Source organism: Dendrobates tinctorius, unplaced genomic scaffold, assembly GCF_039654945.1.
Source record: "Dendrobates tinctorius isolate UK_male_01 unplaced genomic scaffold, ASM3965494v1 ptg000047l, whole genome shotgun sequence".
Lineage (NCBI taxonomy): Eukaryota > Metazoa > Chordata > Amphibia > Anura > Dendrobatidae > Dendrobates > Dendrobates tinctorius.
In genome coordinates, this window is record NW_027361715.1 from 9,191,638 (window position 1) to 9,218,911 (window position 27,274).

At 35.2% G+C, this 27,274-nt stretch overlaps 16 non-coding genes across 16 annotated transcripts; all 16 read right to left on the minus strand.

Moving 5' to 3' along the window:
* Window positions 1-2,414: 2,414 nt before the first annotated feature.
* Window positions 2,415-2,486, minus strand: TRNAQ-CUG (transfer RNA glutamine (anticodon CUG)). Its single transcript has one exon. It is a non-coding gene; the product is annotated as a tRNA-Gln (tRNA).
* Window positions 2,487-4,017: 1,531 nt separating this feature from the next.
* Window positions 4,018-4,089, minus strand: TRNAQ-CUG (transfer RNA glutamine (anticodon CUG)). Its single transcript has one exon. It is a non-coding gene; the product is annotated as a tRNA-Gln (tRNA).
* Window positions 4,090-5,621: 1,532 nt separating this feature from the next.
* Window positions 5,622-5,693, minus strand: TRNAQ-CUG (transfer RNA glutamine (anticodon CUG)). Its single transcript has one exon. It is a non-coding gene; the product is annotated as a tRNA-Gln (tRNA).
* Window positions 5,694-7,224: 1,531 nt separating this feature from the next.
* Window positions 7,225-7,296, minus strand: TRNAQ-CUG (transfer RNA glutamine (anticodon CUG)). The gene has a single exon. It is a non-coding gene; the product is annotated as a tRNA-Gln (tRNA).
* A 1,517-nt stretch (window positions 7,297-8,813) lies between these two features.
* On the minus strand, window positions 8,814-8,885 carry TRNAQ-CUG (transfer RNA glutamine (anticodon CUG)). Its single transcript has one exon. It is a non-coding gene; the product is annotated as a tRNA-Gln (tRNA).
* A 1,532-nt stretch (window positions 8,886-10,417) lies between these two features.
* On the minus strand, window positions 10,418-10,489 carry TRNAQ-CUG (transfer RNA glutamine (anticodon CUG)). The gene has a single exon. It is a non-coding gene; the product is annotated as a tRNA-Gln (tRNA).
* Window positions 10,490-12,021: 1,532 nt separating this feature from the next.
* TRNAQ-CUG (transfer RNA glutamine (anticodon CUG)) lies at window positions 12,022-12,093 on the minus strand. The gene has a single exon. It is a non-coding gene; the product is annotated as a tRNA-Gln (tRNA).
* A 1,532-nt stretch (window positions 12,094-13,625) lies between these two features.
* On the minus strand, window positions 13,626-13,697 carry TRNAQ-CUG (transfer RNA glutamine (anticodon CUG)). The gene has a single exon. It is a non-coding gene; the product is annotated as a tRNA-Gln (tRNA).
* A 1,531-nt stretch (window positions 13,698-15,228) lies between these two features.
* Window positions 15,229-15,300, minus strand: TRNAQ-CUG (transfer RNA glutamine (anticodon CUG)). Its single transcript has one exon. It is a non-coding gene; the product is annotated as a tRNA-Gln (tRNA).
* Window positions 15,301-16,831: 1,531 nt separating this feature from the next.
* On the minus strand, window positions 16,832-16,903 carry TRNAQ-CUG (transfer RNA glutamine (anticodon CUG)). The gene has a single exon. It is a non-coding gene; the product is annotated as a tRNA-Gln (tRNA).
* Window positions 16,904-18,434: 1,531 nt separating this feature from the next.
* Window positions 18,435-18,506, minus strand: TRNAQ-CUG (transfer RNA glutamine (anticodon CUG)). Its single transcript has one exon. It is a non-coding gene; the product is annotated as a tRNA-Gln (tRNA).
* Window positions 18,507-20,038: 1,532 nt separating this feature from the next.
* Window positions 20,039-20,110, minus strand: TRNAQ-CUG (transfer RNA glutamine (anticodon CUG)). The gene has a single exon. It is a non-coding gene; the product is annotated as a tRNA-Gln (tRNA).
* A 1,532-nt stretch (window positions 20,111-21,642) lies between these two features.
* Window positions 21,643-21,714, minus strand: TRNAQ-CUG (transfer RNA glutamine (anticodon CUG)). The gene has a single exon. It is a non-coding gene; the product is annotated as a tRNA-Gln (tRNA).
* A 1,531-nt stretch (window positions 21,715-23,245) lies between these two features.
* Window positions 23,246-23,317, minus strand: TRNAQ-CUG (transfer RNA glutamine (anticodon CUG)). The gene has a single exon. It is a non-coding gene; the product is annotated as a tRNA-Gln (tRNA).
* Window positions 23,318-24,848: 1,531 nt separating this feature from the next.
* On the minus strand, window positions 24,849-24,920 carry TRNAQ-CUG (transfer RNA glutamine (anticodon CUG)). The gene has a single exon. It is a non-coding gene; the product is annotated as a tRNA-Gln (tRNA).
* Window positions 24,921-26,452: 1,532 nt separating this feature from the next.
* On the minus strand, window positions 26,453-26,524 carry TRNAQ-CUG (transfer RNA glutamine (anticodon CUG)). Its single transcript has one exon. It is a non-coding gene; the product is annotated as a tRNA-Gln (tRNA).
* Between the last annotated feature and the right edge of the window lie 750 nt (window positions 26,525-27,274).

Below are 27,274 nucleotides of genomic sequence, written 5' to 3' on the forward strand. Positions count from 1 at the left end.
GATTGAATGCGCAGGGAGATCCCAATGGATTTCAAGTCCATCGCTTTAACAACTCAGCCACAACTTCTGAGATACCTTCAAAATTTCAGGCCTCACTAAAATTTAAAAATCTGATGTGAAGTCATCTTAACTTGAAACCTTGTACCGCTCAAGCCTTTCAACAGTTTAAAAGGCAGATTTAGTGTGAGTTGGCTCTGAAAACTTACTAAAGAATACACCAAAAAAGCTCAAAAGAAGAAAAATATTCATTTCTATGTAAACATAAAATAAAATTAGTCTTCGTATTTTCAGTCGTTTTGAGCATCTTTTAACTGCATAAAGTTTCCAAAACGGTAAAGTGACTATGTCAATTTCCATTTGATTTTTTTGCTTCGAATTCCTTCCGTAATAAAATTCAAGTCAACTAGAAGCTTAGAAAGACACTTTAAAGTCTCTTAGTGACTTCTAGTTCATTTTGTCACCTACAAAAAAGCCACATGAACATACTCAACTGATGGACTAAACAATTGTTTTTAAATTGCCAAAAAATTCCTCAATAAAACATTATAGATAATTTTGGAAAAAACAAGAGAAAAGAAAATTCAGGAAAATAAGCTGGCGTTTCCTAAAGCCATTTTGATTTGAAATCATCATCAGATTTTCCCACCCGAATTAAAAATCATGGGAACATTTACACAAGTCATAGAATATAGTTGCTTGGTGTAACATACAAGATAAGAATTTTGTTTCCTGAAGTCAATTTTATATGATTCCATGGATTCTTGCACCATTCAAATCAAGTTTCAAGTTTTCAAGTTTCATTCTAAAAGTTGAACATAATAGAAATTATAATGCTAAAGATAAAACTTACAGGTTGCACTGAGATTTGAACTCAAATCTCTGGATTCAGAGTCCAGAGTGCTAACCATTACACCGTGGTGAAAATGGAGAAGGGAACACATTAAGGAAATCATGCATGATGGTGAAACTGGCTTTAAAGCTGCAGTACAAATCTACATTTAATACACCATCATAAATTAATATCTCCTCCACTTTTAATCTACAAGTGTGCCTAGAATTCCACAGTATCAAAATCAGGAAAGTTTTAAAATTGTTTATGAAAACTGTGCCAGCTCTGTTACCAGGAAAAAAGGAGAGGAAAATAATTGCAAAACTTAAACTGCTAGAAAGCTGCTCATCCAGAAGTTGCTAAAGATTTTTCACTGTGTGGTAAAAGATTCCACCCGAGAGATAATATAAGTAGAATCGGTGCAAAGCAAAGCACATGTTCCAATCTATCAACCATACCTGACATTTGTGGCAACTAGATGAGAGATGGAGAAGCACCTCTTACCTGATCGCACGAGGTCGCATCTTTTGATTAGCAGTGTGATTCACATGTGATGATGGGCCAGGCCAGTTAATCAAAATAAGATCTTTAGATGCCCGCAGGTTGGTTCTCCAAATCCAGTCCAGAGATATGAAACAACTTTTTGGGGGATAAACTAAGGAAGGTGTGCATTGATCTACTCAGATAATCATCAAAAAACCTACTTGGAAATTGACATAGTTGGCAATGATTGAATGCGCAGGGAGATCCCAATGGATTTCAAGTCCATCGCTTTAACAACTCAGCCACAACTTCTGAGATACCTTCAAAATTTCAGGCCTCACTAAAATTTAAAAATCTGATGTGAAGTCATCTTAACTTGAAACCTTGTACCGCTCAAGCCTTTCAACAGTTTAAAAGGCAGATTTAGTGTGAGTTGGCTCTGAAAACTTACTAAAGAATACACCAAAAAAGCTCAAAAGAAGAAAAATATTCATTTCTATGTAAACATAAAATAAAATTAGTCTTCGTATTTTCAGTCGTTTTGAGCATCTTTTAACTGCATAAAGTTTCCAAAACGGTAAAGTGACTATGTCAATTTCCATTTGATTTTTTTGCTTCGAATTCCTTCCGTAATAAAATTCAAGTCAACTAGAAGCTTAGAAAGACACTTTAAAGTCTCTTAGTGACTTCTAGTTCATTTTGTCACCTACAAAAAAGCCACATGAACATACTCAACTGATGGACTAAACAATTGTTTTTAAATTGCCAAAAAATTCCTCAATAAAACATTATAGATAATTTTGGAAAAAACAAGAGAAAAGAAAATTCAGGAAAATAAGCTGGCGTTTCCTAAAGCCATTTTGATTTGAAATCATCATCAGATTTTCCCACCCGAATTAAAAATCATGGGAACATTTACACAAGTCATAGAATATAGTTGCTTGGTGTAACATACAAGATAAGAATTTTGTTTCCTGAAGTCAATTTTATAGGATTCCATGGATTCTTGCACCATTCAAATCAAGTTTCAAGTTTTCAAGTTTCAAGTTTCATTCTAAAAGTTGAACATAGTAGAAATTATAATGCTAAAGATGAAACTTACAGGTTCCACTGAGATTTGAACTCAGATCACTGGATTCAGAGTCCAGAGTGCTAACCATTACACCATGGAACCACACATGTAGCTTACTACTCTAGATTTTCTTGTGGTGAAAATGGAGAAGGGAACACATTAAGGAAATCATGCATGATGGTGAAACTGGCTTTAAAGCTGCAGTACAAATCTACATTTAATACACCATCATAAATTAATATCTCCTCCACTTTTAATCTCCAAGTGTGCCTAGAATTCCACAGTATCAAAATCAGGACAGTTTTAAAATTGTTTATGAAAACTGTGCCAGCTCTGTTACCAGGAAAAAAGGAGAGGAAAATAATTGCAAAACTTAAACTGCTAGAAAGCTGCTCATCCAGAAGTTGCTAAAGATTTTTCACTGTGTGGTAAAAGATTCCACCCGAGAGATAATATAAGTAGAATCGGTGCAAAGCAAAGCACATGTTCCAATCTATCAACCATACCTGACATTTGTGGCAACTAGATGAGAGATGGAGAAGCACCTCTTACCTGATCGCACGAGGTCGCATCTTTTGATTAGCAGTGTGATTCACATGTGATGATGGGCCAGGCCAGTTAATCAAAATAAGATCTTTAGATGCCCGCAGGTTGGTTCTCCAAATCCAGTCCAGAGATATGAAACAACTTTTTGGGGGATAAACTAAGGAAGGTGTGCATTGATCTACTCAGATAATCATCAAAAAACCTACTTGGAAATTGACATAGTTGGCAATGATTGAATGCGCAGGGAGATCCCAATGGATTTCAAGTCCATCGCTTTAACAACTCAGCCACAACTTCTGAGATACCTTCAAAATTTCAGGCCTCACTAAAATTTAAAAATCTGATGTGAAGTCATCTTAACTTGAAACCTTGTACCGCTCAAGCCTTTCAACAGTTTAAAAGGCAGATTTAGTGTGAGTTGGCTCTGAAAACTTACTAAAGAATACACCAAAAAAGCTCAAAAGAAGAAAAATATTCATTTCTATGTAAACATAAAATAAAATTAGTCTTCGTATTTTCAGTCTTTTTGAGCATCTTTTAACTGCATAAAGTTTCCAAAACGGTAAAGTGACTATGTCAATTTCCATTTGATTTTTTGCTTCGAATACCTTCCGTAATAAAATTCAAGTCAACTAGAAGCTTAGAAAGACACTTTAAAGTCTCTTAGTGACTTCTAGTTCGTTTTGTCACCTACAAAAAAGCCACATGAACATACTCAACTGATGGACTAAACAATTGTTTTTAAATTGCCAAAAAATTCCTCAATAAAACATTATAGATAATTTTGGAAAAAAACAAGAGAAAAGAAAATTCAGGAAAATAAGCTGGCGTTTCCTAAAGCCATTTTGATTTGAAATCATCATCAGATTTTCCCACCCGAATTAAAAATCATGGGAACATTTACACAAGTCATAGAATATAGTTGCTTGGTGTAACATACAAGATAAGAATTTTGTTTCCTGAAGTCAATTTTATAGGATTCCATGGATTCTTGCACCATTCAAATCAAGTTTCAAGTTTTCAAGTTTCAAGTTTCATTCTAAAAGTTGAACATAGAAGAAATTATAATGCTAAAGATGAAACTTACAGGTTCCACTGAGATTTGAACTCAGATCGCTGGATTCAGAGTCCAGAGTGCTAACCATTACACCATGGAACCACACATGGAGCTTACTACTCTAGATTTTCTTGTGGTGAAAATGGAGAAGGGAACACATTAAGGAAATCATGCATGATGGTGAAACTGGCTTTAAAGCTGCAGTACAAATCTACATTTAATACACCATCATAAATTAATATCTCCTCCACTTTTAATCTACAAGTGTGCCTAGAATTCCACAGTATCAAAATCAGGACAGTTTTAAAATTGTTTATGAAAACTGTGCCAGCTCTGTTACCAGGAAAAAAGGAGAGGAAAATAATTGCAAAACTTAAACTGCTAGAAAGCTGCTCATCCAGAAGTTGCTAAAGATTTTTCACTGTGTGGTAAAAGATTCCACCCGAGAGATAATATAAGTAGAATCGGTGCAAAGCAAAGCACATGTTCCAATCTATCAACCATACCTGACATTTGTGGCAACTAGATGAGAGATGGAGAAGCACCTCTTACCTGATCGCACGAGGTCACATCTTTTGATTAGCAGTGTGATTCACATGTGATGATGGGCCAGGCCAGTTAATCAAAATAAGATCTTTAGATGCCCTCAGGTTGGTTCTCCAAATCCAGTCCAGAGATATGAAACAACTTTTTGGGGGATAAACTAAGGAAGGTGTGCATTGATCTACTCAGATAATCATCAAAAAACCTACTTGGAAATTGACATAGTTGGCAATGATTGAATGCGCAGGGAGATCCCAATGGATTTCAAGTCCATCGCTTTAACAACTCAGCCACAACTTCTGAGATACCTTCAAAATTTCAGGCCTCACTAAAATTTAAAAATCTGATGTGAAGTCATCCTAACTTGAAACCTTGTACCGCTCAAGCCTTTCAACAGTTTAAAAGGCAGATTTAGTGTGAGTTGGCTCTGAAAACTTACTAAAGAATACACCAAAAAAGCTCAAAAGAAGAAAAATATTCATTTCTATGTAAACATAAAATAAAATTAGTCTTCGTATTTTCAGTCGTTTTGAGCATCTTTTAACTGCATAAAGTTTCCAAAACGGTAAAGTGACTATGTCAATTTCCATTTGATTTTTTTGCTTCGAATACCTTCCGTAATAAAATTCAAGTCAACTAGAAGCTTAGAAAGACACTTTAAAGTCTCTTAGTGACTTCTAGTTCATTTTGTCACCTACAAAAAAGCCACATGAACATACTCAACTGATGGACTAAACAATTGTTTTTAAATTGCCAAAAAATTCCTCAATAAAACATTATAGATAATTTTGGAAAAAAACAAGAGAAAAGAAAATTCAGGAAAATAAGCTGGCGTTTCCTAAAGCCATTTTGATTTGAAATCATCATCAGATTTTCCCACCCGAATTAAAAATCATGGGAACATTTACACAAGTCATAGAATATAGTTGCTTGGTGTAACATACAAGATAAGAATTTTGTTTCCTGAAGTCAATTTTATAGGATTCCATGGATTCTTGCACCATTCAAATCAAGTTTCAAGTTTTCAAGTTTCAAGTTTCATTCTAAAAGTTGAACATAGAAGAAATTATAATGCTAAAGATGAAACTTACAGGTTCCACTGAGATTTGAACTCAGATCGCTGGATTCAGAGTCCAGAGTGCTAACCATTACACCATGGAACCACACATGGAGCTTACTACTCTAGATTTTCTTGTGGTGAAAATGGAGAAGGGAACACATTAAGGAAATCATGCATGATGGTGAAACTGGCTTTAAAGCTGCAGTACAAATCTACATTTAATACACCATCATAAATTAATATCTCCTCCACTTTTAATCTACAAGTGTGCCTAGAATTCCACAGTATCAAAATCAGGACAGTTTTAAAATTGTTTATGAAAACTGTGCCAGCTCTGTTACCAGGAAAAAAGGAGAGGAAAATATTTGCAAAACTTAAACTGCTAGAAAGCTGCTCATCCAGAAGTTGCTAAAGATTTTTCACTGTGTGGTAAAAGATTCCACCCGAGAGATAATATAAGTAGAATCGGTGCAAAGCAAAGCACATGTTCCAATCTATCAACCATACCTGACATTTGTGGCAACTAGATGAGAGATGGAGAAGCACCTCTTACCTGATCGCACGAGGTCGCATCTTTTGATTAGCAGTGTGATTCACATGTGATGATGGGCCAGGCCAGTTAATCAAAATAAGATCTTTAGATGCCCGCAGGTTGGTTCTCCAAATCCAGTCCAGAGATATGAAACAACTTTTTGGGGGATAAACTAAGGAAGGTGTGCATTGATCTACTCAGATAATCATCAAAAAACCTACTTGGAAATTGACATAGTTGGCAATGATTGAATGCGCAGGGAGATCCCAATGGATTTCAAGTCCATCGCTTTAACAACTCAGCCACAACTTCTGAGATACCTTCAAAATTTCAGGCCTCACTAAAATTTAAAAATCTGATGTGAAGTCATCTTAACTTGAAACCTTGTACCGCTCAAGCCTTTCAACAGTTTAAAAGGCAGATTTAGTGTGAGTTGGCTCTGAAAACTTACTAAAGAATACACCAAAAAAGCTCAAAAGAAGAAAAATATTCATTTCTATGTAAACATAAAATAAAATTAGTCTTCGTATTTTCAGTCTTTTTGAGCATCTTTTAACTGCATAAAGTTTCCAAAACGGTAAAGTGACTATGTCAATTTCCATTTGATTTTTTGCTTCGAATACCTTCCGTAATAAAATTCAAGTCAACTAGAAGCTTAGAAAGACACTTTAAAGTCTCTTAGTGACTTCTAGTTCGTTTTGTCACCTACAAAAAAGCCACATGAACATACTCAACTGATGGACTAAACAATTGTTTTTAAATTGCCAAAAAATTCCTCAATAAAACATTATAGATAATTTTGGAAAAAAACAAGAGAAAAGAAAATTCAGGAAAATAAGCTGGCGTTTCCTAAAGCCATTTTGATTTGAAATCATCATCAGATTTTCCCACCCGAATTAAAAATCATGGGAACATTTACACAAGTCATAGAATATAGTTGCTTGGTGTAACATACAAGATAAGAATTTTGTTTCCTGAAGTCAATTTTATAGGATTCCATGGATTCTTGCACCATTCAAATCAAGTTTCAAGTTTTCAAGTTTCAAGTTTCATTCTAAAAGTTGAACATAGAAGAAATTATAATGCTAAAGATGAAACTTACAGGTTCCACTGAGATTTGAACTCAGATCGCTGGATTCAGAGTCCAGAGTGCTAACCATTACACCATGGAACCACACATGTAGCTGACTACTCTAGATTTTCTTGTGGTAAAAATGGAGAAGGGAACACATTAAGGAAATCATGCATGATGGTGAAACTGGCTTTAAAGCTGCAGTACAAATCTACATTTAATACACCATCATAAATTAATATCTCCTCCACTTTTAATCTACAAGTGTGCCTAGAATTCCACAGTATCAAAATCAGGACAGTTTTAATATTGTTTATGAAAACTGTGCCAGCTCTGTTACCAGGAAAAAAGGAGAGGAAAATAATTGCAAAACTTAAACTGCTAGAAAGCTGCTCATCCAGAAGTTGCTAAAGATTTTTCACTGTGTGGTAAAAGATTCCACCCGAGAGATAATATAAGTAGAATCGGTGCAAAGCAAAGCACATGTTCCAATCTATCAACCATACCTGACATTTGTGGCAACTAGATGAGAGATGGAGAAGCACCTCTTACCTGATCGCACGAGGTCGCATCTTTTGATTAGCAGTGTGATTCACATGTGATGATGGGCCAGGCCAGTTAATCAAAATAAGATCTTTAGATGCCCTCAGGTTGGTTCTCCAAATCCAGTCCAGATATATGAAACAACTTTTTGGGGGATAAACTAAGGAAGGTGTGCATTGATCTACTCAGATAATCATCAAAAAACCTACTTGGAAATTGACATAGTTGGCAATGATTGAATGCGCAGGGAGATCCCAATGGATTTCAAGTCCATCGCTTTAACAGCTCAGCCACAACTTCTGAGATACCTTCAAAATTTCAGGCCTCACTAAAATTTAAAAATCTGATGTGAAGTCATCCTAACTTGAAACCTTGTACCGCTCAAGCCTTTCAACAGTTTAAAAGGCAGATTTAGTGTGAGTTGGCTCTGAAAACTTACTAAAGAATACACCAAAAAAGCTCAAAAGAAGAAAAATATTCATTTCTATGTAAACATAAAATAAAATTAGTCTTCGTATTTTCAGTCGTTTTGAGCATCTTTTAACTGCATAAAGTTTCCAAAACGGTAAAGTGACTATGTCAATTTCCATTTGATTTTTTTGCTTCGAATACCTTCCGTAATAAAATTCAAGTCAACTAGAAGCTTAGAAAGACACTTTAAAGTCTCTTAGTGACTTCTAGTTCATTTTGTCACCTACAAAAAAGCCACATGAACATACTCAACTGATGGACTAAACAATTGTTTTTAAATTGCCAAAAAATTCCTCAATAAAACATTATAGATAATTTTGGAAAAAAACAAGAGAAAAGAAAATTCAGGAAAATAAGCTGGCGTTTCCTAAAGCCATTTTGATTTGAAATCATCATCAGATTTTCCCACCCGAATTAAAAATCATGGGAACATTTACACAAGTCATAGAATATAGTTGCTTGGTGTAACATACAAGATAAGAATTTTGTTTCCTGAAGTCAATTTTATAGGATTCCATGGATTCTTGCACCATTCAAATCAAGTTTCAAGTTTCATTCTAAAAGTTGAACATAGAAGAAATTATAATGCTAAAGATGAAACTTACAGGTTCCACTGAGATTTGAACTAAGATCGCTGGATTCAGAGTCCAGAGTGCTAACCATTACACCATGGAACCACACATGGAGCTTACTACTCTAGATTTTCTTGTGGTGAAAATGGAGAAGGGAACACATTAAGGAAATCATGCATGATGGTGAAACTGGCTTTAAAGCTGCAGTACAAATCTACATTTAATACACCATCATAAATTAATATCTCCTCCACTTTTAATCTACAAGTGTGCCTAGAATTCCACAGTATCAAAATCAGGACAGTTTTAAAATTGTTTATGAAAACTGTGCCAGCTCTGTTACCAGGAAAAAAGGAGAGGAAAATAATTGCAAAACTTAAACTGCTAGAAAGCTGCTCATCCAGAAGTTGCTAAAGATTTTTCACTGTGTGGTAAAAGATTCCACCCGAGAGATAATATAAGTAGAATCGGTGCAAAGCAAAGCACATGTTCCAATCTATCAACCATACCTGACATTTGTGGCAACTAGATGAGAGATGGAGAAGCACCTCTTACCTGATCGCACGAGGTCGCATCTTTTGATTAGCAGTGTGATTCACATGTGATGATGGGCCAGGCCAGTTAATCAAAATAAGATCTTTAGATGCCCTCAGGTTGGTTCTCCAAATCCAGTCCAGAGATATGAAACAACTTTTTGGGGGATAAACTAAGGAAGGTGTGCATTGATCTACTCAGATAATCATCAAAAAACCTACTTGGAAATTGACATAGTTGGCAATGATTGAATGCGCAGGGAGATCCCAATGGATTTCAAGTCCATCGCTTTAACAACTCAGCCACAACTTCTGAGATACCTTCAAAATTTCAGGCCTCACTAAAATTTAAAAATCTGATGTGAAGTCATCCTAACTTGAAACCTTGTACCGCTCAAGCCTTTCAACAGTTTAAAAGGCAGATTTAGTGTGAGTTGGCTCTGAAAACTTACTAAAGAATACACCAAAAAAGCTCAAAAGAAGAAAAATATTCATTTCTATGTAAACATAAAATAAAATTAGTCTTCGTATTTTCAGTCGTTTTGAGCATCTTTTAACTGCATAAAGTTTCCAAAATGGTAAAGTGACTATGTCAATTTCCATTTGATTTTTTTGCTTCGAATACCTTCCGTAATAAAATTCAAGTCAACTAGAAGCTTAGAAAGACACTTTAAAGTCTCTTAGTGACTTCTAGTTCATTTTGTCACCTACAAAAAAGCCACATGAACATACTCAACTGATGGACTAAACAATTGTTTTTAAATTGCCAAAAAATTCCTCAATAAAACATTATAGATAATTTTGGAAAAAAACAAGAGAAAAGAAAATTCAGGAAAATAAGCTGGCGTTTCCTAAAGCCATTTTGATTTGAAATCATCATCAGATTTTCCCACCCGAATTAAAAATCATGGGAACATTTACACAAGTCATAGAATATAGTTGCTTGGTGTAACATACAAGATAAGAATTTTGTTTCCTGAAGTCAATTTTATAGGATTCCATGGATTCTTGCACCATTCAAACCAAGTTTCAAGTTTTCAAGTTTCAAGTTTCATTCTAAAAGTTGAACATAGTAGAAATTATAATGCTAAAGATGAAACTTACAGGTTCCACTGAGATTTGAACTCAGATCGCTGGATTCAGAGTCCAGAGTGCTAACCATTACACCATGGAACCACACATGTAGCTGACTACTCTAGATTTTTCTTTTGGTGAAAATGGAGAAGGGAACACATTAAGGAAATCATGCATGATGGTGAAACTGGCTTTAAAGCTGCAGCACAAATCTACATTTAATACACCATCATAAATTAATATCTCCTCCACTTTTAATCTACAAGTGTGCCTAGAATTCCACAGTATCACAATCAGGACAGTTTTAAAATTGTTTATGAAAACTGTGCCAGCTCTGTTACCAGGAAAAAGGAGAGGAAAATAATTGCAAAACTTAAACTGCTAGAAAGCTGCTCATCCAGAAGTTGCTAAAGATTTTTCACTGTGTGGTAAAAGATTCCACCCGAGAGATAATATAAGTAGAATCGGTGCAAAGCAAAGCACATGTTCCAATCTATCAACCATACCTGACATTTGTGGCAACTAGATGAGAGATGGAGAAGCACCTCTTACCTGATCGCATGAGGTCGCATCTTTTGATTAGCAGTGTGATTCACATGTGATGATGGGCCAGGCCAGTTAATCAAAATAAGATCTTTAGATGCCCTCAGGTTGGTTCTCCAAATCCAGTCCAGAGATATGAAACAACTTTTTGGGGGATAAACTAAGGAAGGTGTGCATTGATCTACTCAGATAATCATCAAAAAACCTACTTGGAAATTGACATAGTTGGCAATGATTGAATGCGCAGGGAGATCCCAATGGATTTCAAGTCCATCGCTTTAACAACTCAGCCACAACTTCTGAGATACCTTCAAAATTTCAGGCCTCACTAAAATTTAAAAATCTGATGTGAAGTCATCCTAACTTGAAACCTTGTACCGCTCAAGCCTTTCAACAGTTTAAAAGGCAGATTTAGTGTGAGTTGGCTCTGAAAACTTACTAAAGAATACACCAAAAAAGCTCAAAAGAAGAAAAATATTCATTTCTATGTAAACATAAAATAAAATTAGTCTTCGTATTTTCAGTCGTTTTGAGCATCTTTTAACTGCATAAAGTTTCCAAAACGGTAAAGTGACTATGTCAATTTCCATTTGATTTTTTTGCTTCGAATACCTTCCGTAATAAAATTCAAGTCAACTAGAAGCTTAGAAAGACACTTTAAAGTCTCTTAGTGACTTCTAGTTCATTTTGTCACCTACAAAAAAGCCACATGAACATACTCAACTGATGGACTAAACAATTGTTTTTAAATTGCCAAAAAATTCCTCAATAAAACATTATAGATAATTTTGGAAAAAAACAAGAGAAAAGAAAATTCAGGAAAATAAGCTGGCGTTTCCTAAAGCCATTTTGATTTGAAATCATCATCAGATTTTCCCACCCGAATTAAAAATCATGGGAACATTTACACAAGTCATAGAATATAGTTGCTTGGTGTAACATACAAGATAAGAATTTTGTTTCCTGAAGTCAATTTTATAGGATTCCATGGATTCTTGCACCATTCAAATCAAGTTTCAAGTTTTCAAGTTTCAAGTTTCATTCTAAAAGTTGAACATAGAAGAAATTATAATGCTAAAGATGAAACTTACAGGTTCCACTGAGATTTGAACTAAGATCGCTGGATTCAGAGTCCAGAGTGCTAACCATTACACCATGGAACCACACATGGAGCTTACTACTCTAGATTTTCTTGTGGTGAAAATGGAGAAGGGAACACATTAAGGAAATCATGCATGATGGTGAAACTGGCTTTAAAGCTGCAGTACAAATCTACATTTAATACACCATCATAAATTAATATCTCCTCCACTTTTAATCTACAAGTGTGCCTAGAATTCCACAGTATCAAAATCAGGACAGTTTTAAAATTGTTTATGAAAACTGTGCCAGCTCTGTTACCAGGAAAAAAGGAGAGGAAAATAATTGCAAAACTTAAACTGCTAGAAAGCTGCTCATCCAGAAGTTGCTAAAGATTTTTCACTGTGTGGTAAAAGATTCCACCCGAGAGATAATATAAGTAGAATCGGTGCAAAGCAAAGCACATGTTCCAATCTATCAACCATACCTGACATTTGTGGCAACTAGATGAGAGATGGAGAAGCACCTCTTACCTGATCGCACGAGGTCGCATCTTTTGATTAGCAGTGTGATTCACATGTGATGATGGGCCAGGCCAGTTAATCAAAATAAGATCTTTAGATGCCCTCAGGTTGGTTCTCCAAATCCAGTCCAGAGATATGAAACAACTTTTTGGGGGATAAACTAAGGAAGGTGTGCATTGATCTACTCAGATAATCATCAAAAAACCTACTTGGAAATTGACATAGTTGGCAATGATTGAATGCGCAGGGAGATCCCAATGGATTTCAAGTCCATCGCTTTAACAACTCAGCCACAACTTCTGAGATACCTTCAAAATTTCAGGCCTCACTAAAATTTAAAAATCTGATGTGAAGTCATCCTAACTTGAAACCTTGTACCGCTCAAGCCTTTCAACAGTTTAAAAGGCAGATTTAGTGTGAGTTGGCTCTGAAAACTTACTAAAGAATACACCAAAAAAGCTCAAAAGAAGAAAAATATTCATTTCTATGTAAACATAAAATAAAATTAGTCTTCGTATTTTCAGTCGTTTTGAGCATCTTTTAACTGCATAAAGTTTCCAAAACGGTAAAGTGACTATGTCAATTTCCATTTGATTTTTTTGCTTCGAATACCTTCCGTAATAAAATTCAAGTCAACTAGAAGCTTAGAAAGACACTTTAAAGTCTCTTAGTGACTTCTAGTTCATTTTGTCACCTACAAAAAAGCCACATGAACATACTCAACTGATGGACTAAACAATTGTTTTTAAATTGCCAAAAAATTCCTCAATAAAACATTATAGATAATTTTGGAAAAAAACAAGAGAAAAGAAAATTCAGGAAAATAAGCTGGCGTTTCCTAAAGCCATTTTGATTTGAAATCATCATCAGATTTTCCCACCCGAATTAAAAATCATGGGAACATTTACACAAGTCATAGAATATAGTTGCTTGGTGTAACATACAAGATAAGAATTTTGTTTCCTGAAGTCAATTTTATAGGATTCCATGGATTCTTGCACCATTCAAACCAAGTTTCAAGTTTTCAAGTTTCAAGTTTCATTCTAAAAGTTGAACATAGTAGAAATTATAATGCTAAAGATGAAACTTACAGGTTCCACTGAGATTTGAACTCAGATCGCTGGATTCAGAGTCCAGAGTGCTAACCATTACACCATGGAACCACACATGTAGCTGACTACTCTAGATTTTCTTGTGGTGAAAATGGAGAAGGGAACACATTAAGGAAATCATGCATGATGGTGAAACTGGCTTTAAAGCTGCAGCACAAATCTACATTTAATACACCATCATAAATTAATATCTCCTCCACTTTTAATCTACAAGTGTGCCTAGAATTCCACAGTATCACAATCAGGACAGTTTTAAAATTGTTTATGAAAACTGTGCCAGCTCTGTTACCAGGAAAAAGGAGAGGAAAATAATTGCAAAACTTAAACTGCTAGAAAGCTGCTCATCCAGAAGTTGCTAAAGATTTTTCACTGTGTGGTAAAAGATTCCACCCGAGAGATAATATAAGTAGAATCGGTGCAAAGCAAAGCACATGTTCCAATCTATCAACCATACCTGACATTTGTGGCAACTAGATGAGAGATGGAGAAGCACCTCTTACCTGATCGCACGAGGTCGCATCTTTTGATTAGCAGTGTGATTCACATGTGATGATGGGCCAGGCCAGTTAATCAAAATAAGATCTTTAGATGCCCTCAGGTTGGTTCTCCAAATCCAGTCCAGAGATATGAAACAACTTTTTGGGGGATAAACTAAGGAAGGTGTGCATTGATCTACTCAGATAATCATCAAAAAACCTACTTGGAAATTGACATAGTTGGCAATGATTGAATGCGCAGGGAGATCCCAATGGATTTCAAGTCCATCGCTTTAACAACTCAGCCACAACTTCTGAGATACCTTCAAAATTTCAGGCCTCACTAAAATTTAAAAATCTGATGTGAAGTCATCCTAACTTGAAACCTTGTACCGCTCAAGCCTTTCAACAGTTTAAAAGGCAGATTTAGTGTGAGTTGGCTCTGAAAACTTACTAAAGAATACACCAAAAAAGCTCAAAAGAAGAAAAATATTCATTTCTATGTAAACATAAAATAAAATTAGTCTTCGTATTTTCAGTCGTTTTGAGCATCTTTTAACTGCATAAAGTTTCCAAAACGGTAAAGTGACTATGTCAATTTCCATTTGATTTTTTTGCTTCGAATACCTTCCGTAATAAAATTCAAGTCAACTAGAAGCTTAGAAAGACACTTTAAAGTCTCTTAGTGACTTCTAGTTCATTTTGTCACCTACAAAAAAGCCACATGAACATACTCAACTGATGGACTAAACAATTGTTTTTAAATTGCCAAAAAATTCCTCAATAAAACATTATAGATAATTTTGGAAAAAAACAAGAGAAAAGAAAATTCAGGAAAATAAGCTGGCGTTTCCTAAAGCCATTTTGATTTGAAATCATCATCAGATTTTCCCACCCGAATTAAAAATCATGGGAACATTTACACAAGTCATAGAATATAGTTGCTTGGTGTAACATACAAGATAAGAATTTTGTTTCCTGAAGTCAATTTTATAGGATTCCATGGATTCTTGCACCATTCAAATCAAGTTTCAAGTTTTCAAGTTTCAAGTTTCATTCTAAAAGTTGAACATAGTAGAAATTATAATGCTAAAGATGAAACTTACAGGTTCCACTGAGATTTGAACTCAGATCGCTGGATTCAGAGTCCAGAGTGCTAACCATTACACCATGGAACCACACATGTAGCTGACTACTCTAGATTTTCTTGTGGTGAAAATGGAGAAGGGAACACATTAAGGAAATCATGCATGATGGTGAAACTGGCTTTAAAGCTGCAGCACAAATCTACATTTAATACACCATCATAAATTAATATCTCCTCCACTTTTAATCTACAAGTGTGCCTAGAATTCCACAGTATCACAATCAGGACAGTTTTAAAATTGTTTATGAAAACTGTGCCAGCTCTGTTACCAGGAAAAAGGAGAGGAAAATAATTGCAAAACTTAAACTGCTAGAAAGCTGCTCATCCAGAAGTTGCTAAAGATTTTTCACTGTGTGGTAAAAGATTCCACCCGAGAGATAATATAAGTAGAATCGGTGCAAAGCAAAGCACATGTTCCAATCTATCAACCATACCTGACATTTGTGGCAACTAGATGAGAGATGGAGAAGCACCTCTTACCTGATCGCATGAGGTCGCATCTTTTGATTAGCAGTGTGATTCACATGTGATGATGGGCCAGGCCAGTTAATCAAAATAAGATCTTTAGATGCCCTCAGGTTGGTTCTCCAAATCCAGTCCAGAGATATGAAACAACTTTTTGGGGGATAAACTAAGGAAGGTGTGCATTGATCTACTCAGATAATCATCAAAAAACCTACTTGGAAATTGACATAGTTGGCAATGATTGAATGCGCAGGGAGATCCCAATGGATTTCAAGTCCATCGCTTTAACAACTCAGCCACAACTTCTGAGATACCTTCAAAATTTCAGGCCTCACTAAAATTTAAAAATCTGATGTGAAGTCATCCTAACTTGAAACCTTGTACCGCTCAAGCCTTTCAACAGTTTAAAAGGCAGATTTAGTGTGAGTTGGCTCTGAAAACTTACTAAAGAATACACCAAAAAAGCTCAAAAGAAGAAAAATATTCATTTCTATGTAAACATAAAATAAAATTAGTCTTCGTATTTTCAGTCGTTTTGAGCATCTTTTAACTGCATAAAGTTTCCAAAACGGTAAAGTGACTATGTCAATTTCCATTTGATTTTTTTGCTTCGAATACCTTCCGTAATAAAATTCAAGTCAACTAGAAGCTTAGAAAGACACTTTAAAGTCTCTTAGTGACTTCTAGTTCATTTTGTCACCTACAAAAAAGCCACATGAACATACTCAACTGATGGACTAAACAATTGTTTTTAAATTGCCAAAAAATTCCTCAATAAAACATTATAGATAATTTTGGAAAAAAACAAGAGAAAAGAAAATTCAGGAAAATAAGCTGGCGTTTCCTAAAGCCATTTTGATTTGAAATCATCATCAGATTTTCCCACCCGAATTAAAAATCATGGGAACATTTACACAAGTCATAGAATATAGTTGCTTGGTGTAACATACAAGATAAGAATTTTGTTTCCTGAAGTCAATTTTATAGGATTCCATGGATTCTTGCACCATTCAAATCAAGTTTCAAGTTTTCAAGTTTCAAGTTTCATTCTAAAAGTTGAACATAGTAGAAATTATAATGCTAAAGATGAAACTTACAGGTTCCACTGAGATTTGAACTCAGATCGCTGGATTCAGAGTCCAGAGTGCTAACCATTACACCATGGAACCACACATGTAGCTGACTACTCTAGATTTTCTTGTGGTGAAAATGGAGAAGGGAACACATTAAGGAAATCATGCATGATGGTGAAACTGGCTTTAAAGCTGCAGCACAAATCTACATTTAATACACCATCATAAATTAATATCTCCTCCACTTTTAATCTACAAGTGTGCCTAGAATTCCACAGTATCACAATCAGGACAGTTTTAAAATTGTTTATGAAAACTGTGCCAGCTCTGTTACCAGGAAAAAGGAGAGGAAAATAATTGCAAAACTTAAACTGCTAGAAAGCTGCTCATCCAGAAGTTGCTAAAGATTTTTCACTGTGTGGTAAAAGATTCCACCCGAGAGATAATATAAGTAGAATCGGTGCAAAGCAAAGCACATGTTCCAATCTATCAACCATACCTGACATTTGTGGCAACTAGATGAGAGATGGAGAAGCACCTCTTACCTGATCGCATGAGGTCGCATCTTTTGATTAGCAGTGTGATTCACATGTGATGATGGGCCAGGCCAGTTAATCAAAATAAGATCTTTAGATGCCCTCAGGTTGGTTCTCCAAATCCAGTCCAGAGATATGAAACAACTTTTTGGGGGATAAACTAAGGAAGGTGTGCATTGATCTACTCAGATAATCATCAAAAAACCTACTTGGAAATTGACATAGTTGGCAATGATTGAATGCGCAGGGAGATCCCAATGGATTTCAAGTCCATCGCTTTAACAACTCAGCCACAACTTCTGAGATACCTTCAAAATTTCAGGCCTCACTAAAATTTAAAAATCTGATGTGAAGTCATCCTAACTTGAAACCTTGTACCGCTCAAGCCTTTCAACAGTTTAAAAGGCAGATTTAGTGTGAGTTGGCTCTGAAAACTTACTAAAGAATACACCAAAAAAGCTCAAAAGAAGAAAAATATTCATTTCTATGTAAACATAAAATAAAATTAGTCTTCGTATTTTCAGTCGTTTTGAGCATCTTTTAACTGCATAAAGTTTCCAAAACGGTAAAGTGACTATGTCAATTTCCATTTGATTTTTTTGCTTCGAATACCTTCCGTAATAAAATTCAAGTCAACTAGAAGCTTAGAAAGACACTTTAAAGTCTCTTAGTGACTTCTAGTTCATTTTGTCACCTACAAAAAAGCCACATGAACATACTCAACTGATGGACTAAACAATTGTTTTTAAATTGCCAAAAAATTCCTCAATAAAACATTATAGATAATTTTGGAAAAAAACAAGAGAAAAGAAAATTCAGGAAAATAAGCTGGCGTTTCCTAAAGCCATTTTGATTTGAAATCATCATCAGATTTTCCCACCCGAATTAAAAATCATGGGAACATTTACACAAGTCATAGAATATAGTTGCTTGGTGTAACATACAAGATAAGAATTTTGTTTCCTGAAGTCAATTTTATAGGATTCCATGGATTCTTGCACCATTCAAATCAAGTTTCAAGTTTTCAAGTTTCAAGTTTCATTCTAAAAGTTGAACATAGAAGAAATTATAATGCTAAAGATGAAACTTACAGGTTCCACTGAGATTTGAACTAAGATCGCTGGATTCAGAGTCCAGAGTGCTAACCATTACACCATGGAACCACACATGGAGCTTACTACTCTAGATTTTCTTGTGGTGAAAATGGAGAAGGGAACACATTAAGGAAATCATGCATGATGGTGAAACTGGCTTTAAAGCTGCAGTACAAATCTACATTTAATACACCATCATAAATTAATATCTCCTCCACTTTTAATCTACAAGTGTGCCTAGAATTCCACAGTATCAAAATCAGTACAGTTTTAAAATTGTTTATGAAAACTGTGCCAGCTCTGTTACCAGGAAAAAAGGAGAGGAAAATAATTGCAAAACTTAAACTGCTAGAAAGCTGCTCATCCAGAAGTTGCTAAAGATTTTTCACTGTGTGGTAAAAGATTCCACCCGAGAGATAATATAAGTAGAATCGGTGCAAAGCAAAGCACATGTTCCAATCTATCAACCATACCTGACATTTGTGGCAACTAGATGAGAGATGGAGAAGCACCTCTTACCTGATCGCACGAGGTCGCATCTTTTGATTAGCAGTGTGATTCACATGTGATGATGGGCCAGGCCAGTTAATCAAAATAAGATCTTTAGATGCCCTCAGGTTGGTTCTCCAAATCCAGTCCAGAGATATGAAACAACTTTTTGGGGGATAAACTAAGGAAGGTGTGCATTGATCTACTCAGATAATCATCAAAAAACCTACTTGGAAATTGACATAGTTGGCAATGATTGAATGCGCAGGGAGATCCCAATGGATTTCAAGTCCATCGCTTTAACAACTCAGCCACAACTTCTGAGATACCTTCAAAATTTCATGCCTCACTAAAATTTAAAAATCTGATGTGAAGTCATCCTAACTTGAAACCTTGTACCGCTCAAGCCTTTCAACATTTTAAAAGGCAGATTTAGTGTGAGTTGGCTCTGAAAACTTACTAAAGAATACACCAAAAAAGCTCAAAAGAAGAAAAATATTCATTTCTATGTAAACATAAAATAAAATTAGTCTTCGTATTTTCAGTCGTTTTGAGCATCTTTTAACTGCATAAAGTTTCCAAAACGGTAAAGTGACTATGTCAATTTCCATTTGATTTTTTTGCTTCGAATACCTTCCGTAATAAAATTCAAGTCAACTAGAAGCTTAGAAAGACACTTTAAAGTCTCTTAGTGACTTCTAGTTCATTTTGTCACCTACAAAAAAGCCACATGAACATACTCAACTGATGGACTAAACAATTGTTTTTAAATTGCCAAAAAATTCCTCAATAAAACATTATAGATAATTTTGGAAAAAAACAAGAGAAAAGAAAATTCAGGAAAATAAGCTGGCGTTTCCTAAAGCCATTTTGATTTGAAATCATCATCAGATTTTCCCACCCGAATTAAAAATCATGGGAACATTTACACAAGTCATAGAATATAGTTGCTTGGTGTAACATACAAGATAAGAATTTTGTTTCCTGAAGTCAATTTTATAGGATTCCATGGATTCTTGCACCATTCAAATCAAGTTTCAAGTTTTCAAGTTTCAAGTTTCATTCTAAAAGTTGAACATAGTAGAAATTATAATGCTAAAGATGAAACTTACAGGTTCCACTGAGATTTGAACTCAGATCGCTGGATTCAGAGTCCAGAGTGCTAACCATTACACCATGGAACCACACATGTAGCTGACTACTCTAGATTTTCTTGTGGTGAAAATGGAGAAGGGAACACATTAAGGAAATCATGCATGATGGTGAAACTGGCTTTAAAGCTGCAGTACAAATCTACATTTAATACACCATCATAAATTAATATCTCCTCCACTTTTAATCTACAAGTGTGCCTAGAATTCCACAGTATCAAAATCAGTACAGTTTTAAAATTGTTTATGAAAACTGTGCCAGCTCTGTTACCAGGAAAAAAGGAGAGGAAAATAATTGCAAAACTTAAACTGCTAGAAAGCTGCTCATCCAGAAGTTGCTAAAGATTTTTCACTGTGTGGTAAAAGATTCCACCCGAGAGATAATATAAGTAGAATCGGTGCAAAGCAAAGCACATGTTCCAATCTATCAACCATACCTGACATTTGTGGCAACTAGATGAGAGATGGAGAAGCACCTCTTACCTGATCGCACGAGGTCGCATCTTTTGATTAGCAGTGTGATTCACATGTGATGATGGGCCAGGCCAGTTAATCAAAATAAGATCTTTAGATGCCCTCAGGTTGGTTCTCCAAATCCAGTCCAGAGATATGAAACAACTTTTTGGGGGATAAACTAAGGAAGGTGTGCATTGATCTACTCAGATAATCATCAAAAAACCTACTTGGAAATTGACATAGTTGGCAATGATTGAATGCGCAGGGAGATCCCAATGGATTTCAAGTCCATCGCTTTAACAACTCAGCCACAACTTCTGAGATACCTTCAAAATTTCATGCCTCACTAAAATTTAAAAATCTGATGTGAAGTCATCCTAACTTGAAACCTTGTACCGCTCAAGCCTTTCAACATTTTAAAAGGCAGATTTAGTGTGAGTTGGCTCTGAAAACTTACTAAAGAATACACCAAAAAAGCTCAAAAGAAGAAAAATATTCATTTCTATGTAAACATAAAATAAAATTAGTCTTCGTATTTTCAGTCGTTTTGAGCATCTTTTAACTGCATAAAGTTTCCAAAACGGTAAAGTGACTATGTCAATTTCCATTTGATTTTTTTGCTTCGAATACCTTCCGTAATAAAATTCAAGTCAACTAGAAGCTTAGAAAGACACTTTAAAGTCTCTTAGTGACTTCTAGTTCATTTTGTCACCTACAAAAAAGCCACATGAACATACTCAACTGATGGACTAAACAATTGTTTTTAAATTGCCAAAAAATTCCTCAATAAAACATTATAGATAATTTTGGAAAAAAACAAGAGAAAAGAAAATTCAGGAAAATAAGCTGGCGTTTCCTAAAGCCATTTTGATTTGAAATCATCATCAGATTTTCCCACCCGAATTAAAAATCATGGGAACATTTACACAAGTCATAGAATATAGTTGCTTGGTGTAACATACAAGATAAGAATTTTGTTTCCTGAAGTCAATTTTATAGGATTCCATGGATTCTTGCACCATTCAAATCAAGTTTCAAGTTTTCAAGTTTCAAGTTTCATTCTAAAAGTTGAACATAGTAGAAATTATAATGCTAAAGATGAAACTTACAGGTTCCACTGAGATTTGAACTCAGATCGCTGGATTCAGAGTCCAGAGTGCTAACCATTACACCATGGAACCACACATGTAGCTGACTACTCTAGATTTTCTTGTGGTGAAAATGGAGAAGGGAACACATTAAGGAAATCATGCATGATGGTGAAACTGGCTTTAAAGCTGCAGCACAAATCTACATTTAATACACCATCATAAATTAATATCTCCTCCACTTTTAATCTACAAGTGTGCCTAGAATTCCACAGTATCACAATCAGGACAGTTTTAAAATTGTTTATGAAAACTGTGCCAGCTCTGTTACCAGGAAAAAGGAGAGGAAAATAATTGCAAAACTTAAACTGCTAGAAAGCTGCTCATCCAGAAGTTGCTAAAGATTTTTCACTGTGTGGTAAAAGATTCCACCCGAGAGATAATATAAGTAGAATCGGTGCAAAGCAAAGCACATGTTCCAATCTATCAACCATACCTGACATTTGTGGCAACTAGATGAGAGATGGAGAAGCACCTCTTACCTGATCGCATGAGGTCGCATCTTTTGATTAGCAGTGTGATTCACATGTGATGATGGGCCAGGCCAGTTAATCAAAATAAGATCTTTAGATGCCCTCAGGTTGGTTCTCCAAATCCAGTCCAGAGATATGAAACAACTTTTTGGGGGATAAACTAAGGAAGGTGTGCATTGATCTACTCAGATAATCATCAAAAAACCTACTTGGAAATTGACATAGTTGGCAATGATTGAATGCGCAGGGAGATCCCAATGGATTTCAAGTCCATCGCTTTAACAACTCAGCCACAACTTCTGAGATACCTTCAAAATTTCATGCCTCACTAAAATTTAAAAATCTGATGTGAAGTCATCCTAACTTGAAACCTTGTACCGCTCAAGCCTTTCAACAGTTTAAAAGGCAGATTTAGTGTGAGTTGGCTCTGAAAACTTACTAAAGAATACACCAAAAAAGCTCAAAAGAAGAAAAATATTCATTTCTATGTAAACATAAAATAAAATTAGTCTTCGTATTTTCAGTCGTTTTGAGCATCTTTTAACTGCATAAAGTTTCCAAAACGGTAAAGTGACTATGTCAATTTCCATTTGATTTTTTTGCTTCGAATACCTTCCGTAATAAAATTCAAGTCAACTAGAAGCTTAGAAAGACACTTTAAAGTCTCTTAGTGACTTCTAGTTCATTTTGTCACCTACAAAAAAGCCACATGAACATACTCAACTGATGGACTAAACAATTGTTTTTAAATTGCCAAAAAATTCCTCAATAAAACATTATAGATAATTTTGGAAAAAAACAAGAGAAAAGAAAATTCAGGAAAATAAGCTGGCGTTTCCTAAAGCCATTTTGATTTGAAATCATCATCAGATTTTCCCACCCGAATTAAAAATCATGGGAACATTTACACAAGTCATAGAATATAGTTGCTTGGTGTAACATACAAGATAAGAATTTTGTTTCCTGAAGTCAATTTTATAGGATTCCATGGATTCTTGCACCATTCAAATCAAGTTTCAAGTTTTCAAGTTTCAAGTTTCATTCTAAAAGTTGAACATAGTAGAAATTATAATGCTAAAGATGAAACTTACAGGTTCCACTGAGATTTGAACTCAGATCGCTGGATTCAGAGTCCAGAGTGCTAACCATTACACCATGGAACCACACATGTAGCTGACTACTCTAGATTTTCTTGTGGTGAAAATGGAGAAGGGAACACATTAAGGAAATCATGCATGATGGTGAAACTGGCTTTAAAGCTGCAGCACAAATCTACATTTAATACACCATCATAAATTAATATCTCCTCCACTTTTAATCTACAAGTGTGCCTAGAATTCCACAGTATCACAATCAGGACAGTTTTAAAATTGTTTATGAAAACTGTGCCAGCTCTGTTACCAGGAAAAAGGAGAGGAAAATAATTGCAAAACTTAAACTGCTAGAAAGCTGCTCATCCAGAAGTTGCTAAAGATTTTTCACTGTGTGGTAAAAGATTCCACCCGAGAGATAATATAAGTAGAATCGGTGCAAAGCAAAGCACATGTTCCAATCTATCAACCATACCTGACATTTGTGGCAACTAGATGAGAGATGGAGAAGCACCTCTTACCTGATCGCATGAGGTCGCATCTTTTGATTAGCAGTGTGATTCACATGTGATGATGGGCCAGGCCAGTTAATCAAAATAAGATCTTTAGATGCCCTCAGGTTGGTTCTCCAAATCCAGTCCAGAGATATGAAACAACTTTTTGGGGGATAAACTAAGGAAGGTGTGCATTGATCTACTCAGATAATCATCAAAAAACCTACTTGGAAATTGACATAGTTGGCAATGATTGAATGCGCAGGGAGATCCCAATGGATTTCAAGTCCATCGCTTTAACAACTCAGCCACAACTTCTGAGATACCTTCAAAATTTCAGGCCTCACTAAAATTTAAAAATCTGATGTGAAGTCATCCTAACTTGAAACCTTGTACCGCTCAAGCCTTTCAACAGTTTAAAAGGCAGATTTAGTGTGAGTTGGCTCTGAAAACTTACTAAAGAATACACCAAAAAAGCTCAAAAGAAGAAAAATATTCATTTCTATGTAAACATAAAATAAAATTAGTCTTCGTATTTTCAGTCGTTTTGAGCATCTTTTAACTGCATAAAGTTTCCAAAACGGTAAAGTGACTATGTCAATTTCCATTTGATTTTTTTGCTTCGAATACCTTCCGTAATAAAATTCAAGTCAACTAGAAGCTTAGAAAGACACTTTAAAGTCTCTTAGTGACTTCTAGTTCATTTTGTCACCTACAAAAAAGCCACATGAACATACTCAACTGATGGACTAAACAATTGTTTTTAAATTGCCAAAAAATTCCTCAATAAAACATTATAGATAATTTTGGAAAAAAACAAGAGAAAAGAAAATTCAGGAAAATAAGCTGGCGTTTCCTAAAGCCATTTTGATTTGAAATCATCATCAGATTTTCCCACCCGAATTAAAAATCATGGGAACATTTACACAAGTCATAGAATATAGTTGCTTGGTGTAACATACAAGATAAGAATTTTGTTTCCTGAAGTCAATTTTATAGGATTCCATGGATTCTTGCACCATTCAAATCAAGTTTCAAGTTTTCAAGTTTCAAGTTTCATTCTAAAAGTTGAACATAGAAGAAATTATAATGCTAAAGATGAAACTTACAGGTTCCACTGAGATTTGAACTAAGATCGCTGGATTCAGAGTCCAGAGTGCTAACCATTACACCATGGAACCACACATGGAGCTTACTACTCTAGATTTTCTTGTGGTGAAAATGGAGAAGGGAACACATTAAGGAAATCATGCATGATGGTGAAACTGGCTTTAAAGCTGCAGTACAAATCTACATTTAATACACCATCATAAATTAATATCTCCTCCACTTTTAATCTACAAGTGTGCCTAGAATTCCACAGTATCAAAATCAGTACAGTTTTAAAATTGTTTATGAAAACTGTGCCAGCTCTGTTACCAGGAAAAAAGGAGAGGAAAATAATTGCAAAACTTAAACTGCTAGAAAGCTGCTCATCCAGAAGTTGCTAAAGATTTTTCACTGTGTGGTAAAAGATTCCACCCGAGAGATAATATAAGTAGAATCGGTGCAAAGCAAAGCACATGTTCCAATCTATCAACCATACCTGACATTTGTGGCAACTAGATGAGAGATGGAGAAGCACCTCTTACCTGATCGCACGAGGTCGCATCTTTTGATTAGCAGTGTGATTCACATGTGATGATGGGCCAGGCCAGTTAATCAAAATAAGATCTTTAGATGCCCTCAGGTTGGTTCTCCAAATCCAGTCCAGAGATATGAAACAACTTTTTGGGGGATAAACTAAGGAAGGTGTGCATTGATCTACTCAGATAATCATCAAAAAACCTACTTGGAAATTGACATAGTTGGCAATGACTGAATGCGCAGGGAGATCCCAATGGATTTCAAGTCCATCGCTTTAACAACTCAGCCACAACTTCTGAGATACCTTCAAAATTTCTGGCCTCACTAAAATTTAAAAATCTGATGTGAAGTCATCCTAACTTGAAACCTTGTACCGCTCAAGCCTTTCAACAGTTTAAAAGGCAGATTTAGTGTGAGTTGGCTCTGAAAACTTACTAAAGAATACACCAAAAAAGCTCAAAAGAAGAAAAATATTCATTTCTATGTAAACATAAAATAAAATTAGTCTTCGTATTTTCAGTCGTTTTGAGCATCTTTTAACTGCATAAAGTTTCCAAAACGGTAAAGTGACTATGTCAATTTCCATTTGATTTTTTTGCTTCGAATACCTTCCGTAATAAAATTCAAGTCAACTAGAAGCTTAGAAAGACACTTTAAAGTCTCTTAGTGACTTCTAGTTCATTTTGTCACCTACAAAAAAGCCACATGAACATACTCAACTGATGGACTAAACAATTGTTTTTAAATTGCCAAAAAATTCCTCAATAAAACATTATAGATAATTTTGGAAAAAAACAAGAGAAAAGAAAATTCAGGAAAATAAGCTGGCGTTTCCTAAAGCCATTTTGATTTGAAATCATCATCAGATTTTCCCACCCGAATTAAAAATCATGGGAACATTTCCACAAGTCATAGAATATAGTTGCTTGGTGTAACATACAAGATAAGAATTTTGTTTCCTGAAGTCAATTTTATAGGATTCCATGGATTCTTGCACCATTCAAATCAAGTTTCAAGTTTTCAAGTTTCAAGTTTCATTCTAAAAGTTGAACATAGTAGAAATTATAATGCTAAAGATGAAACTTACAGGTTCCACTGAGATTTGAACTCAGATCGCTGGATTCAGAGTCCAGAGTGCTAACCATTACACCATGGAACCACACATGTAGCTGACTACTCTAGATTTTCTTGTGGTGAAAATGGAGAAGGGAACACATTAAGGAAATCATGCATGATGGTGAAACTGGCTTTAAAGCTGCAGCACAAATCTACATTTAATACACCATCATAAATTAATATCTCCTCCACTTTTAATCTACAAGTGTGCCTAGAATTCCACAGTATCACAATCAGGACAGTTTTAAAATTGTTTATGAAAACTGTGCCAGCTCTGTTACCAGGAAAAAGGAGAGGAAAATAATTGCAAAACTTAAACTGCTAGAAAGCTGCTCATCCAGAAGTTGCTAAAGATTTTTCACTGTGTGGTAAAAGATTCCACCCGAGAGATAATATAAGTAGAATCGGTGCAAAGCAAAGCACATGTTCCAATCTATCAACCATACCTGACATTTGTGGCAACTAGATGAGAGATGGAGAAGCACCTCTTACCTGATCGCACGAGGTCGCATCTTTTGATTAGCAGTGTGATTCACATGTGATGATGGGCCAGGCCAGTTAATCAAAATAAGATCTTTAGATGCCCTCAGGTTGGTTCTCCAAATCCAGTCCAGAGATATGAAACAACTTTTTGGGGGATAAACTAAGGAAGGTGTGCATTGATCTACTCAGATAATCATCAAAAAACCTACTTGGAAATTGACATAGTTGGCAATGATTGAATGCGCAGGGAGATCCCAATGGATTTCAAGTCCATCGCTTTAACAACTCAGCCACAACTTCTGAGATACCT